The following is a 12,174-nucleotide window of genomic DNA, read 5'->3' on the forward strand; positions in this document are numbered from 1 at the left end:
ATTTACTACTCAACTACTTGCTTATCAAATATAGATGACATCTTTTAATTTGGGGCCATTAAAGATGAGAAAATCAGCCTTGCCACACAATCTTCCAATTTCCCTTTGTTGTTTAAAAATAGACGGACAGTATCTTTTCTATGGTAGGAGTTAATTTTTTTACATGGTTCTCACATTTGTTTTGGTCTGAGTTCTAGCATCAAATGTATTCATGACTCACTTCTATTCCTTTAACTATGCTATTTCTAGTAGTCTTTCAGTTGGGTATATCTCTTCCAGAAGATTACTTAAGGACATATGGTAATAATAATTAGAAATTATTGACTTATTATTTGAAAAAACAGTTTGGCTGTGTATCAACTTGTTAGCCTCAGATCCTTTCCTTTATGATTTCATAAGTATCATTTTGATGGTTTTCTGGTGTTTAATGTTGCCTTGTATGAAACTAAGACCCTATGTAAATAACTTGTTTTTTATATGTGCAAAAACAATTCATCTTTTGAAGTTTAGTAACCTTATTAGCTTATATACTGCTTTAATAATTCCTGATGTATATTGTTCTCTTGCAGCATGTACATTTAAGTTTTTTTTTTCTTAATTCAGAGGTATATTTCTTGGCTTACATCTTTATTTAAGTTTTCTTTCATATTTTAGCTTTTGAAGGACTCTACCATTTATATTTTGAATTTTATTTGTCTCATTTGCATCATTTTTCTCTATCATAATTGTAATGTTTGTTAAATTTTATTTCCTTTTGCTCACTTTTATCTAAATTATATGTTCTCCTATATTCTCACCAAACTAGGTACAGTCTTTCTCTGTGATCATTCTATATACAGGTGGCCCTCTGTATCTGCAGATTCCACAACAACCACAGATGTAAAACTTTGAAAAAACTTTCCAGAATTTCCAGAAAGGAAAACTTGAGTTTGCCACACATTGGCAACTATTTTTATAACATTTACATTGTATCTACAGCTATTTGCATAGCATTTGGGGCTTCCCAGGTGACTCTAGTGGTAAAGAACCCACCTGCCAATGCAAGAAACCTGGGTTCGATCCCTGGGTTGGGAAATCCCCTGGAGTAGGAAACAGCATGCCACTCCAGTATTCTTGCCTGGAGAATCCCATGAACAGAGAAGCCTGACAGGCTACGTTCATCAGGTCACATAGAGTTGGACATGACTAAAGCAATTTAGCATGCGTGGCACATAGCAGTTACATTGTAGTAGGTATTGCAGGTAATCTAGAGGTGATTTAAAACATATAGGGAGATGTAGGTAAGTTACATGCAAATACTATGCCATTTTATATAAGGGACTTGAGCATATGAAATTTTGGTATCCAAGGGGGTCCTAGAACCAATGCCCCCCATAGTTCTTCAATTTCATGATTTTTCTGTTGTCACCTTTTTTCCCTGTCAACTACTATTTTACCTTCTGTTTCTTCTTTGAGTCATTAAATATCTAATTTGCAGGTAGGATAGATTAGTATACACTTAAAAGAGTGGAATCTATCATTATGTGCTGTGTGAACAATGGAAATTTGAGAAAAAATATTTTCATTGAAACAATATTTTGTCTTGTGTTCTTTGTCTCATATTTTTTCCTGATAATCTATCATCCTTCAGTATTTATATATAGATCTTCTGTTGATTACTTCAAAAATTTTCAAATTAGAAAGGGCTGACTGTTTTTGTAAGCCAGTTATTTGGATTATCTTTTATTATTAATATAATTTTAAACTTTTAAAGTGTCAAAAAGTTTCTGTGCAATTTTCAACAGAGAAAAACATTTATAATATTTTATAATTGAGTACCCATTTAGGGACTTTTGAAAAATAAAATCAGTGCAAAATTGATATTAGAAAATTTCAGCCCTTTGACAGCTAAGAATGTCTTTCACTGATTTTACATATGAACAGGAAATAAGATGCATACAAAATTTTCAATTAACTTTCCCCAAATTATAATAGGTTATTCTCCACTCTTTCTTGACATTCAGTCTTGACATTCACTGTTGTCAGTCTGAGCTTTTGATGTTAATAAAAATTCTCTTTTTACTTATTGTCATTGTTGTTTGGTGTGAACTTGTTTTACTTGCATGAGAAATTACTAAACAGTTGCTCTTTAGTTGCCCATTGTGATTAATTTATTTAATGAATACATTTCACTGATTCAACATATTTAAAGATTTTATTTCATTTCATTTAAGTAATTCTTCTTCAAAATAGTTGACAGTAAAATAATTTAAGATTTATTGTGGCAAATTTCTCTCAATGATACTAATTTAAAATCACCATGAACAATTAGGGTAGCTGTCCTATAACTCCTTTATCAGCATTATGTGTTACTGGTAGTATTTATGTTAAGGTGCCTTAATTCAAATTTTTCCAGTTGTTAATGAGCCACTTTTTCTTAGAGTTTGGTGAGAAAATATCAGCAAAGTAGCATCAGCTCTGGAGTCTGACAGAAGTCAGGCAGAGTCTGACAGTGGGGTTGAAGTTTGACTTGATCATATATTATTGACTGCAGTCTTGGATATGTCACTCTAATCTTGAACTTCAGTATTACATATGTGGAAAATAATCACATATACTTCATAGGGTTATTAGGATTATAACATAATACTTACAAATAATGTGCATAATAAAGTTTAGGTATATATTTTGATCTCAAAATGTGATTGTTATTCTAGTAATTTTTATTGTTTTTATATTGTTACAGTACTGTTATTATTCCTGCCATCCCTTATTTGTCTTCCTTCTCTTGAAAATAGTATATTCCTTATGCTATGTATCTACTGGGCTCTCCTGTTTGGATTCTTTTTACTGATATATACAGCAATTATTATCAGAATGTTAACATTTTCATATTTGCAACATGTTTTATTCTTATTTTTTTCCTTTTATTCCTTTTGGCCAAGTACGCTGTGCTACATTTTAAGTTTGTACAAGCTGATGACATTGGGCTGATGTTTACCTTTTTCTCTTTTTTATTACTTTAAGATCATATGCAAACTGACAAAAATCTCACTACTCAAATCTCCTATAGAAACCTCAAATTCAATATATACATGATCTTATAGTTTATCCCAAATTCCTCACATTTTGTATTAACATTTTAAGCCCTAAATATGTATGTATATATACATTATATATTTTCCTTATATTAGATTATTGTCTTAGTTTCTATATTAAAGAATACCCAAACAGAAGTGGCTTTAACAAGATAGGTACTTATCTTTTCATATGTAAAATTTAGGGGAAGACAGCTCTATTGTCATCAGAGACTTGGACGCCTATCTCCTTGCTCTTATATTATCAATGTATGACTTTTATTTTGTGTTTCAATGAGACTGTTTCAGCTTCTACCTTCAAATCTGCCTTTCAGTCAAAAGGAGAACATACATGGAAAGAAGAACATGGTTCTTTTCTTTAGAGGACATAAACTAAATATGGCACACATAACTTCTGAACATATTCCACTGGTTACAACTTAGTTTCAGGGTCACCTATCTGCAAAGGAGGCTGAGAAAGTCCTTCTCTAAGAGCCTGCAGGCCCACTAAGATTTTTATTTTAAGTAAATATATGTAAAAAGGAGGCTCCTCATTGATCACCAACTGCACACAAGCACTTTCTTTCACTCCAGACCACTCACTCTATCCCTAATGGACAGTCATAAATTCCATCAATGATTATATACCACTCAAAGCCTAGGATTTGGGGACAATGTGTCATTTGCTTCATTAGGTCAGGATATAGCCCTTCATGAATTAACCATATAGAAATAAAAAGACTGTAGCTCAAACGGTAAAAAATCTGCCTGTGATGCAGGAGACCAGGGTTCAATCCCTGGGTTGGGAAGTTCCTCTGGAGAAGGGAATGGCAAGCCACTCAAGTATTCTTGCCTGAAGAATTTCATGGACCGAGAAGCCTGGCAGGCTACAGTCCACGGGGTCTCAAAGAGTCGGACACGACTGAGCAACTAACATACATACATACAAAGCCTAGGATTTGGGGCAATGTGTCATTTGCTTCATTAGGTCAGGATATGGCCCTTCATGAATTAACCACATAGAAATAAGAAGACTTGTTGCATCCTTCATTCTCATGCTTAGGAAATAATAATTAAGTCATAACATGAATACTGAGAAAAACTCACATTCCTGAAAGGAAAGAAGGCAATGATATAGGAGTATTTGTATATAGAAATGATTAAATATTCCTTGGCAGGAAATAATTATATTTTTTGCTTTGGCAATAGACCTTGATTTATATATCTGGCAGCTGCTAACTTTCTGTCTGAGATAAACTCCCTTTCCCCATTGACCTCTGTGGTCTAGATGCCAGATAAAATACAGGATGCTCAGTTGAATTTGAATTTCAAATTGGATGATCTGAATTTTTATTTGTTAAATTTGGCAATAGTGCTGTGTGGATCTGGCTTTAGCTTTTGTGCAGGCAATTATCATTTTTCTGTTTTTCATAGTCACATGTGATATAATTTGAGAAGAGACCTTTATTGTAGACTGCAAAACTTCTGTATATGGTTTTTCTGCTAGCATAAGTTGAGGCCTTGTGAGTTGAAACTGAGAAATCATAGAATTGTTGGGGGAGGGTGTCAAAGATTTGTTTTATTTATAAAGACAAGTTCCTTGAATCTAAGTTGACATAGTGGTCATTTTGCTTTAATCATTTCCGTGTTCAAAGATTCAAGTCAAAGATCTCCCTTAGACATAGTTTAGACATTGTAAGGTCATTTTCTTTTATTGGTTGCCAATTTTTTTTTCTCAATTTAGTGCAGGTTCACTTGAGGCCACCTCAAAAAAAAACATGTTGCTATGGGAAAGCAAATTTGTTTTCTGTATAATTGGACAGTCTCCTGACTACTATCAAAGCTACACTTCCTGTAAGTCTCCTCTCTAACTCTGTTGTTCCCTAGGCATTTATAAATTATGGTATATGCATAGAAATTTTGAATGTTACATCTCTGCATTTCCTTTCTCTTTACCTAGAAGTCCTTCTGTAATCGTCAGATTGTCACTTCATAATTAGCTAAAATGTCACCTCCTCTGTAAAGCCTGAACTGAGTCCTCCAAAAAACATTCTGTTCAGTTCATTTGCTCAGTTGTGTCTGACTCTTTGTGACCCAATGGACTGAAGCACGCCAGGCCTCCCTGTCCATCACCAACTCCTGAAGCTTACTGAAACTCAAGTCCATCGAGTCGGTAATGTCATCCAACCATCTCATTTTCTGTCATCCTCTTCTCCTCCTGCCTTCAATCTTTCTCAGCATCAGTGTCTTTTCAAATGAGTCAGTTCTTCGCATGAGGTAGCCAAAGTATTGGAGTTTCAGCTTCAGTATCAGTCCTTCCAATCAATATTCAGGGTTGGTTTCCTTGAGTATTGACTGGTTTGATTTCCTTGCAGTCCAAGGGACTCTCAAAAGTCTTCTCGAACACCACTGTTCAAAAGCATCAATTCTTTGGCGCTCAGGTTTCTTTATAGTCCAACTCACATCCGTACATGACTACCAGAAAAACCATAGCTTTGACTAGATGAAGTAATGTCTCTATTTTTAATATGCTGTCTAGGTTGGTCATAGCTTTTCTTCCAAGGAGCAAGTGTCTTTTAATTTCATGGCTGGAATTTCAGTTGAGCTATTTCAAATCCTAAAAGATGATGCTGTGAAAGTGTTCTATTCAATATGCCAGCAAATTAGGAAAACTCAGCAGTGGCCACAAGACTGGAAAAGGCTAGTTTTCATTCCAATCCCAAAGAAAGGCAATGCCAAAGAATGCTCAAACTACCACATGATTGCACTCATCTCACATGCTAGCAAAGTAATGCTCAAAATTCTCCAAGCCAGGCTTCAACAGTACATGAACTGTGAAGTTCCAGATGTTCAAGCTGGATTTAGAAAAGGCAGAGGAACCAGAGATAAAATTGCCAACATCCGTTGGATCATGGGAAAAACAAGAGAGTTCCAGAAAAAACACTGACTTCTGCTTTATTGACTATGCCAAGGCCTTTGACTGTGTGGATCACAGCAAACTGTGGAAAATTCTTATGGAGGTGGGAACACCAGACGACCTTACCTGCCTCCTGAGAAATCTGTATGCAGGACAAGAAGCAACAGTTAGAACCAGACATGGAACAACAGACTGGTTCCAAATTGAGAAAGGAGTATGTCAAGGCAATATATTGTCACCCTGCTTATTTAACTTATATGCAGAATACATCATGTGAAATGCCAGGCTGGATGAAGCACAAGCTGGAATCAAGATTGCCCAGAGAAATATCAATAACCTCAGATATTCAGATGACACCACCCTTATGGCAGAAAGTGAAGAAGAACTAAAGAGCCTCTTGATGAAACTGAAAGTGGAGAGTGAAAAAGTTGGCTTAAAACTCAACATTCAGAAAAGATGCCCATCAGCAGATGGATGGATAAGGAAGCTGTGGTACATATACACAATGGAATATTACTCAGCCATTAAAAAGAATACATTCCAATCAGTTCTAATGAGGTGGATGAAACTGGAGCCTATTATACAGAGTGAAGTAAGCCAGAAAGAAAAACACCAATACAGTATACTAACACATATATATGGTATTTAGTTAATCAGTGACAATAACCCTGTATGCGAGACATCAAAAGAGACACAGATAAATAGAACAGTATTATGAACTCTATAGGAGAGGGTGAGGGTGGGATGCTATGGGAGAATGACAATGAAGTATGTAAATTATCATATGAGAATCGAATCGCCAGTCCAGGTTCGAAGCATGATACAGGGTGCTCGGGGCTGGTGCACCGGGATGACCCGGAGGGATAGGGTGGGGAAGGAGGTGGGAGGGGGGTTCGGGAAGGGGAAAACATATACACCCATGGTGGATTCATGTCAATGTATGGCAAAACAAATACAATATTGTAAAGTTAAAAAAGAAAAAAAAAGAAAATGAAGATCATGGCATTCGGTCCCTTCACTTCATGGCAAATAGATGGGGAAACAATGGCAAAAGTGACAGACTTTATTTTTTTGGTCTCCAAAATCACTGCAGATAGTGAGTACAGCCATGAAATTAAAAGACGCTTGCTCTTTGAAAGAGAAGCTATGACCAACCTAGACAGCATATTAAAAAGCAGAGACATTACTTTGCCAAGAAAGGTCCGTCTAGTCAAAGCTATATTTTTTTTCCAGTAGTCATGTATGGATATGAGAGTTGGACTATAGAGAAAAGTGAAGTCACTCAGTCATGTCCACCTCTTTTTGATCCCATGGACTGTAGCCTGCTAGGTTCCACACTCCATGGGATTTTCCAGGCAAGAATGCTGGAGTGGGTTGCCATTTCCTTCTCCAAGCTGAGTGCCAAAGATTTGATGCTTTTGAACAGTGGTGTTCGAGAAGACTTTTGAGAGTCCCTTGGACTGCAAGGAGATCAAACCAGTCAATCCCAAATGAAATCAACCCTGAATATTCATTGGAAGGACTGATGCTGAAGCTGAAACTCTAATACTTTGGCCACCTGATGCGAGGAACTGATGCATTGGAAGAGACCTTGATGCTGGTAAAGATTGAATGCAGTAGGAAAAGGGGGCAACAGAGGATGAAATCATTGGGTGGCATCACCAACTTGATGAACATGAGTTTGAACAAGCTCCAGCAGTTGGTGATGGACAGGGACGCCTTGTGTGCTGCAGTCCATGGGGCTGCAAAGATTTGGACACAACTGAGCAACTCAACTGAACTGAATATTTTATTTCCTTTTCCCTTTTGAATTTTGTGAGAAATCACTGTAAGCCAACAGCTCTTCTTTGTAAACTGCTCATTAGATGATTATGTAGAAAGATGAATTCCTACTCTTCTCTTTGGCAATTTTCATAGCAAACAAAATGCAATAAATATATACATATATACATATAAAAAGGGCTTCCCTTGTGGGTCAGCTGATAAAGAATCCACCTGCAATGTGAGAGACCTGGTTTTGACCCCTGGTTTGGGAAAATCCCCTGGAGAAGAGAATGGCTACCCACTCCAGTATTCAGGCCTTGAGAATTCCATGGACTATAGTCCATGGGGTCGCACAGAGTTGGACATGACTGAGCAACTTCCACTTTCACTTTTACGTATAAAATAAGGATAAAAAATCTTTAAAATATGTTACCAAAGAATGAATTAGATGTGTTTTTTCCTTTGTAGAATGGAAAGTCACTATTTGTTCATATTTTGTCAAATAATTCAAATCTAGTTTTCTCTTTGCAGGGTTTGGAGACATAGTATCTGACTAAGATCTCTGGAAAGGAATCACCTTTCATAGGTTTCAATATCATTACTGGGCTTCATGTTTCTCTCACACTTCACTTTAATGCAAACTCTTTCAAGGCTAGTATTCTTAATACACTCTTTCGATAATGTAATTCCTTAAGCCAAAATAGACGGTGGTTCCACATTCAAGAACTTAAATATTATGATCTCAACTTATCTTTGTGTTGTCAACTACTTGCTTAAAGTTCTCTATACCCCAAACAAGCGTGTTTCACCTGCTTCCTTGCCTTCACTCATCCTTGCACTCAACTTGCAGCAATCTTCCCCATCTCATATTCATCTGTGCGATGTTAGCACTACCTGTCTTTGTAAGCTCAATACCATTGTTCTCTAAGAGCCCTCTCCTGAGTCTAATGAAAGTGAAAGTGTTAGTCAATCAGTCATGTCTGACTCTTTGTGATCCCATGGACTGTATCCTGCCAGGCTCCTATGTCCATAGAATTCTCCAGGCAAGAATACTGGAGTGGATTGTCATTCTCTTCTCCAGGGCACTTCTCAACCCAGATATCAAACCCGGGTCTCCAGCATTGAGGGCAGATTCTTTACCATCTGAGCCACCAGGGAAGTCAGTATAAATACAAGTGAACATATGTATATATCTAAGGTTGTAAGTGTGATGTGGGCACGCAATTACTAATGATACCACTTAATTAGAGGTTTATTTTCTAATTTTGATATCAAGCCCAGGTTCAGGCACTTCAAAATTGTCAGTGTGTTTGAAAAGACTTTGAGAGGTGAGTAGCAGGTAAATGACTTAACAAATCTAATCCATTTTATTAAATATACAATATCCTATTTATCTCTATACAACCATGATTCCTATCAAGAGGAAATAAAATTTACTAGATTATGAACATGATAACTGCAGGAAACTTTTCAGTATCTATTACCAATTTGCCCTGTGTCTTAGTCAAAAAGTATTTTTTAAAAAGCAAATCAACCATGGTTCAGTAAATATAAGATATCTACCAGTACTGTTGTAGCTTAAAAAGTCTAATAGGACTGACAAATGTACAACAAAGAATCCTAAAGTAAGTAATGGTGAAATGTGTGCAGTGAAGGAAAAGTACTATTCATTATAACAAATTTTAAAAGATTGACCAAACTTAGATTGAGAGTTAAAGAATTTTCTTAAATGTTGAGTAGAAGTTGCTTTTTAAAATGTCATAAAAGGTGTGTGTGTGTTTCAGGAAGGAGGAAAATCTGAATATTTTATCCAGAGGAATTGCACTGCTTAAAAATCCTGATGGCAGAATTCAACCATTTGGAGAAGCCAAAAAATTAAGTAAGATAAAATGTGAAGCTGAAACACAGCAAAAATAGCAATATAGGCTGCCGGAGTCCAGCTCCAGCAGGTCCAGGGGTTCCCTCAGGATGGACGGCATCGGCGATGCGAATGAGAAGACACAGCGAGTCTCAGTGTTTCCAAGTGTCTTCTGACTTTATTGTTTTTAAGACAGCTTTTATGTTTTTAGTGGTACATAGAAACAAATGTAAAGTATAGAGTCATACCAAATCAGTTTAATGGGTCAACAGTGTTGACTCTTACCGACATCGTTTGCATATCTTAGTTCATTTTGTTTACATCATCTTCTGGCCTGGGGGCCAGCTAACATCTTGTGACTCTCCATTGATAAGGGTTGATCAGTCAGAACAATTTTGTATCAGGCACAGAAAGAATTCATCAATAGAAAGTTTCAAGGTAAAACCTGTGTTCGGTAATCTATCCTATGCCTTGAGCTTAACAGAAAAGAATGTGGTTCCATAAAGTCATAGAACAGCAAGCTGAAGGTCAGCTCTAAGTAAGAATCATCAGTTAAATCAACAATTGTCCTATTATTTGTATTAAAGCTAAACTTCTATTTATATAAATCTCTAACTATTATGCTTTCATTATATAGGCTAAATACGTTAAGAGTAAAAACATAGTGAGTAAATATAGACTAAGTAACAGTTTCATAAAGCAATATTTCTTATATTTCCTAACAAGCCCATTTTCCTGCAAAGGGTTTTGTGCCCATAGGGGCTTTCTGTGCAGAGGCTCTCAATGCTATTTTATTATTAAGGAACAGTCATGCACATTAGCTCCAAAGGCACAGGTACATTTATTAAATAAACCAATATGTTAGCAAAAGGAATTTAGATCAGCATACTCTATTTCCCAGATAATTTTATTTAGGGTGCTACCGTTCAGGGGCCTTGTTGATTGAGTTTTCAGATTGATCTATTTTACAAGAGAATCAGGAATTTTTCTAAGTCACAGAAAATAAGAAGAAGTTTATTGTAGCAAACATCAGAAAGACAGATACCATCTTTAAGGTGAGTGCTGAGGCAGCCTTCTGAGAATCCCTGAGGCCTGAGAAGCTGTGCTCAATCAGTCCTCTTTCTCATGACTCTGTCATGGGTGGGATCTTGTGAGCTGGCTCCCGGCAATAGGCGGCCATTATATTGTGTAGAATCTTATGGATTTTTAAATATGTAAAGTTGAATGTGATGAGGTCATTGACAATGTTTGCATAAGTATGGTTTAATTTATGTCGGTTAATTATGCTGTTACATAGAATTCATTAAATAATAAATTATTTAGTGAATCATCCAAATCAATAGAAATCTAATAAACTGTATCAAAACTTCAAAAATACTACTCATTGTGGTCAGAGGTACAGAGCCTAACCTGGACATCAAGGTTTCAATAATAGCTGCGTTAATTGGTCCCGTCTTGGCTCAGAAAGCTTTCTGGCTTTGACTTACCAACTACATCTGTAAATTGTATTGCTGTTTGGCTCTCTCTCACTGATCTCTTGCCCTAGGGAGATTTTGCAAAAAAGCATACTATTAGTAAACATGTATAACCAACCTTTGCAATAAACCTTTTCATAATAACTATCAGTCACAACAGTCTACTTAGTTGTTTCCTTCACTGTATTCTCTCCTGTTAATGCAGGGGAGACCATGGAATCATCCCTCTTGGAAAATACTAACACTCTTGAACATATCAGAAAAATAAAAAAAATCTTTGCAAACAAGAAGGTAAATGGTATGGTTCAGTGTCAGATGACATGGTCCTAGTGTATTTTGTCAGTGGAAAAAAATTACACTTCATTTTCTTAAGCCTTTGCAAAATAAACATTCTGAATAGCTGCTCCCTCCCACCTCATTCAAAGTCCACAATTCAATACCTGTAATACCTAGTTTGTATATGTTTGCAGCTGAATAGTTTTATCAGCTTGCTTTGAGCCAGTAATATTTTGAAGGTCCAACAGGGTTCTACCCAGTTGTACTCTCTGTCAATTTCAATTCCTTATAGTAGTGCCTCTGCTCAGACAGTTTTCTTAAGAACTTTGGGGGTCTGCAGTGTATTTCAGTTTTCACTTTGTTGTACAAAGACCACACTCATGTTTTTTCTTTTCTTTTCTTTCTTTTTTTTCATTATAATCCCTTCTCTATCTTTGGCTCCTTTTGAAATGATTCAGGGGCAATGCCCTTAAGATTCCCAAAGACCTTATGGTTTGAGAGTATATGTGAGGCACAAGCTTAATCTCCTAAAAGGGCCTCAGAGTGACTGTATACAGTGAACTTTAGGTCTTTCTATGGTTTTAGTAAAAGGATTTATGGGTACCCCGTTTTTTCTCTTGTCCATATTTTTAGAAGCAATTTCTTAATTTTAATGGCTTTTGCCTGGTTGAGAGACTGAGGATTTTCTAAACCATCAAGCCCTGGTTTCATTTTATTTACTAGTTCTTCCTTCAAATAATCTCTCTTTATTGTAAGCAACAATAAGTAATCAGGGTGACATTTTTAATATTTTTCTCAGAAATTTCCTTAGCTAAATATAACAAGTTC

The 12,174-nt window shown here is 36.1% G+C and overlaps 1 long non-coding RNA gene across 1 annotated transcript in view; it reads left to right on the forward strand.

Annotated features, from left to right (window-relative positions):
- LOC145533140 (uncharacterized) overlaps positions 1-11,220 on the forward strand; it is a 76,953-nt gene extending 65,733 nt beyond the window's left edge. Inside the window, exons 3-4 of the long non-coding RNA XR_014073887.1 lie at positions 4,801-4,910; positions 9,522-11,220. This is a non-coding gene — a long non-coding RNA (uncharacterized LOC145533140). The remainder of the gene's footprint in view (positions 1-4,800; positions 4,911-9,521) is intronic.
- Positions 11,221-12,174: the final 954 nt, after the last annotated feature.

This window comes from Giraffa tippelskirchi, chromosome 2, assembly GCF_054371585.1.
Source record: "Giraffa tippelskirchi isolate mGirTip1 chromosome 2, T2T-mGirTip1v1.2.pri, whole genome shotgun sequence".
NCBI lineage: Eukaryota > Metazoa > Chordata > Mammalia > Artiodactyla > Giraffidae > Giraffa > Giraffa tippelskirchi.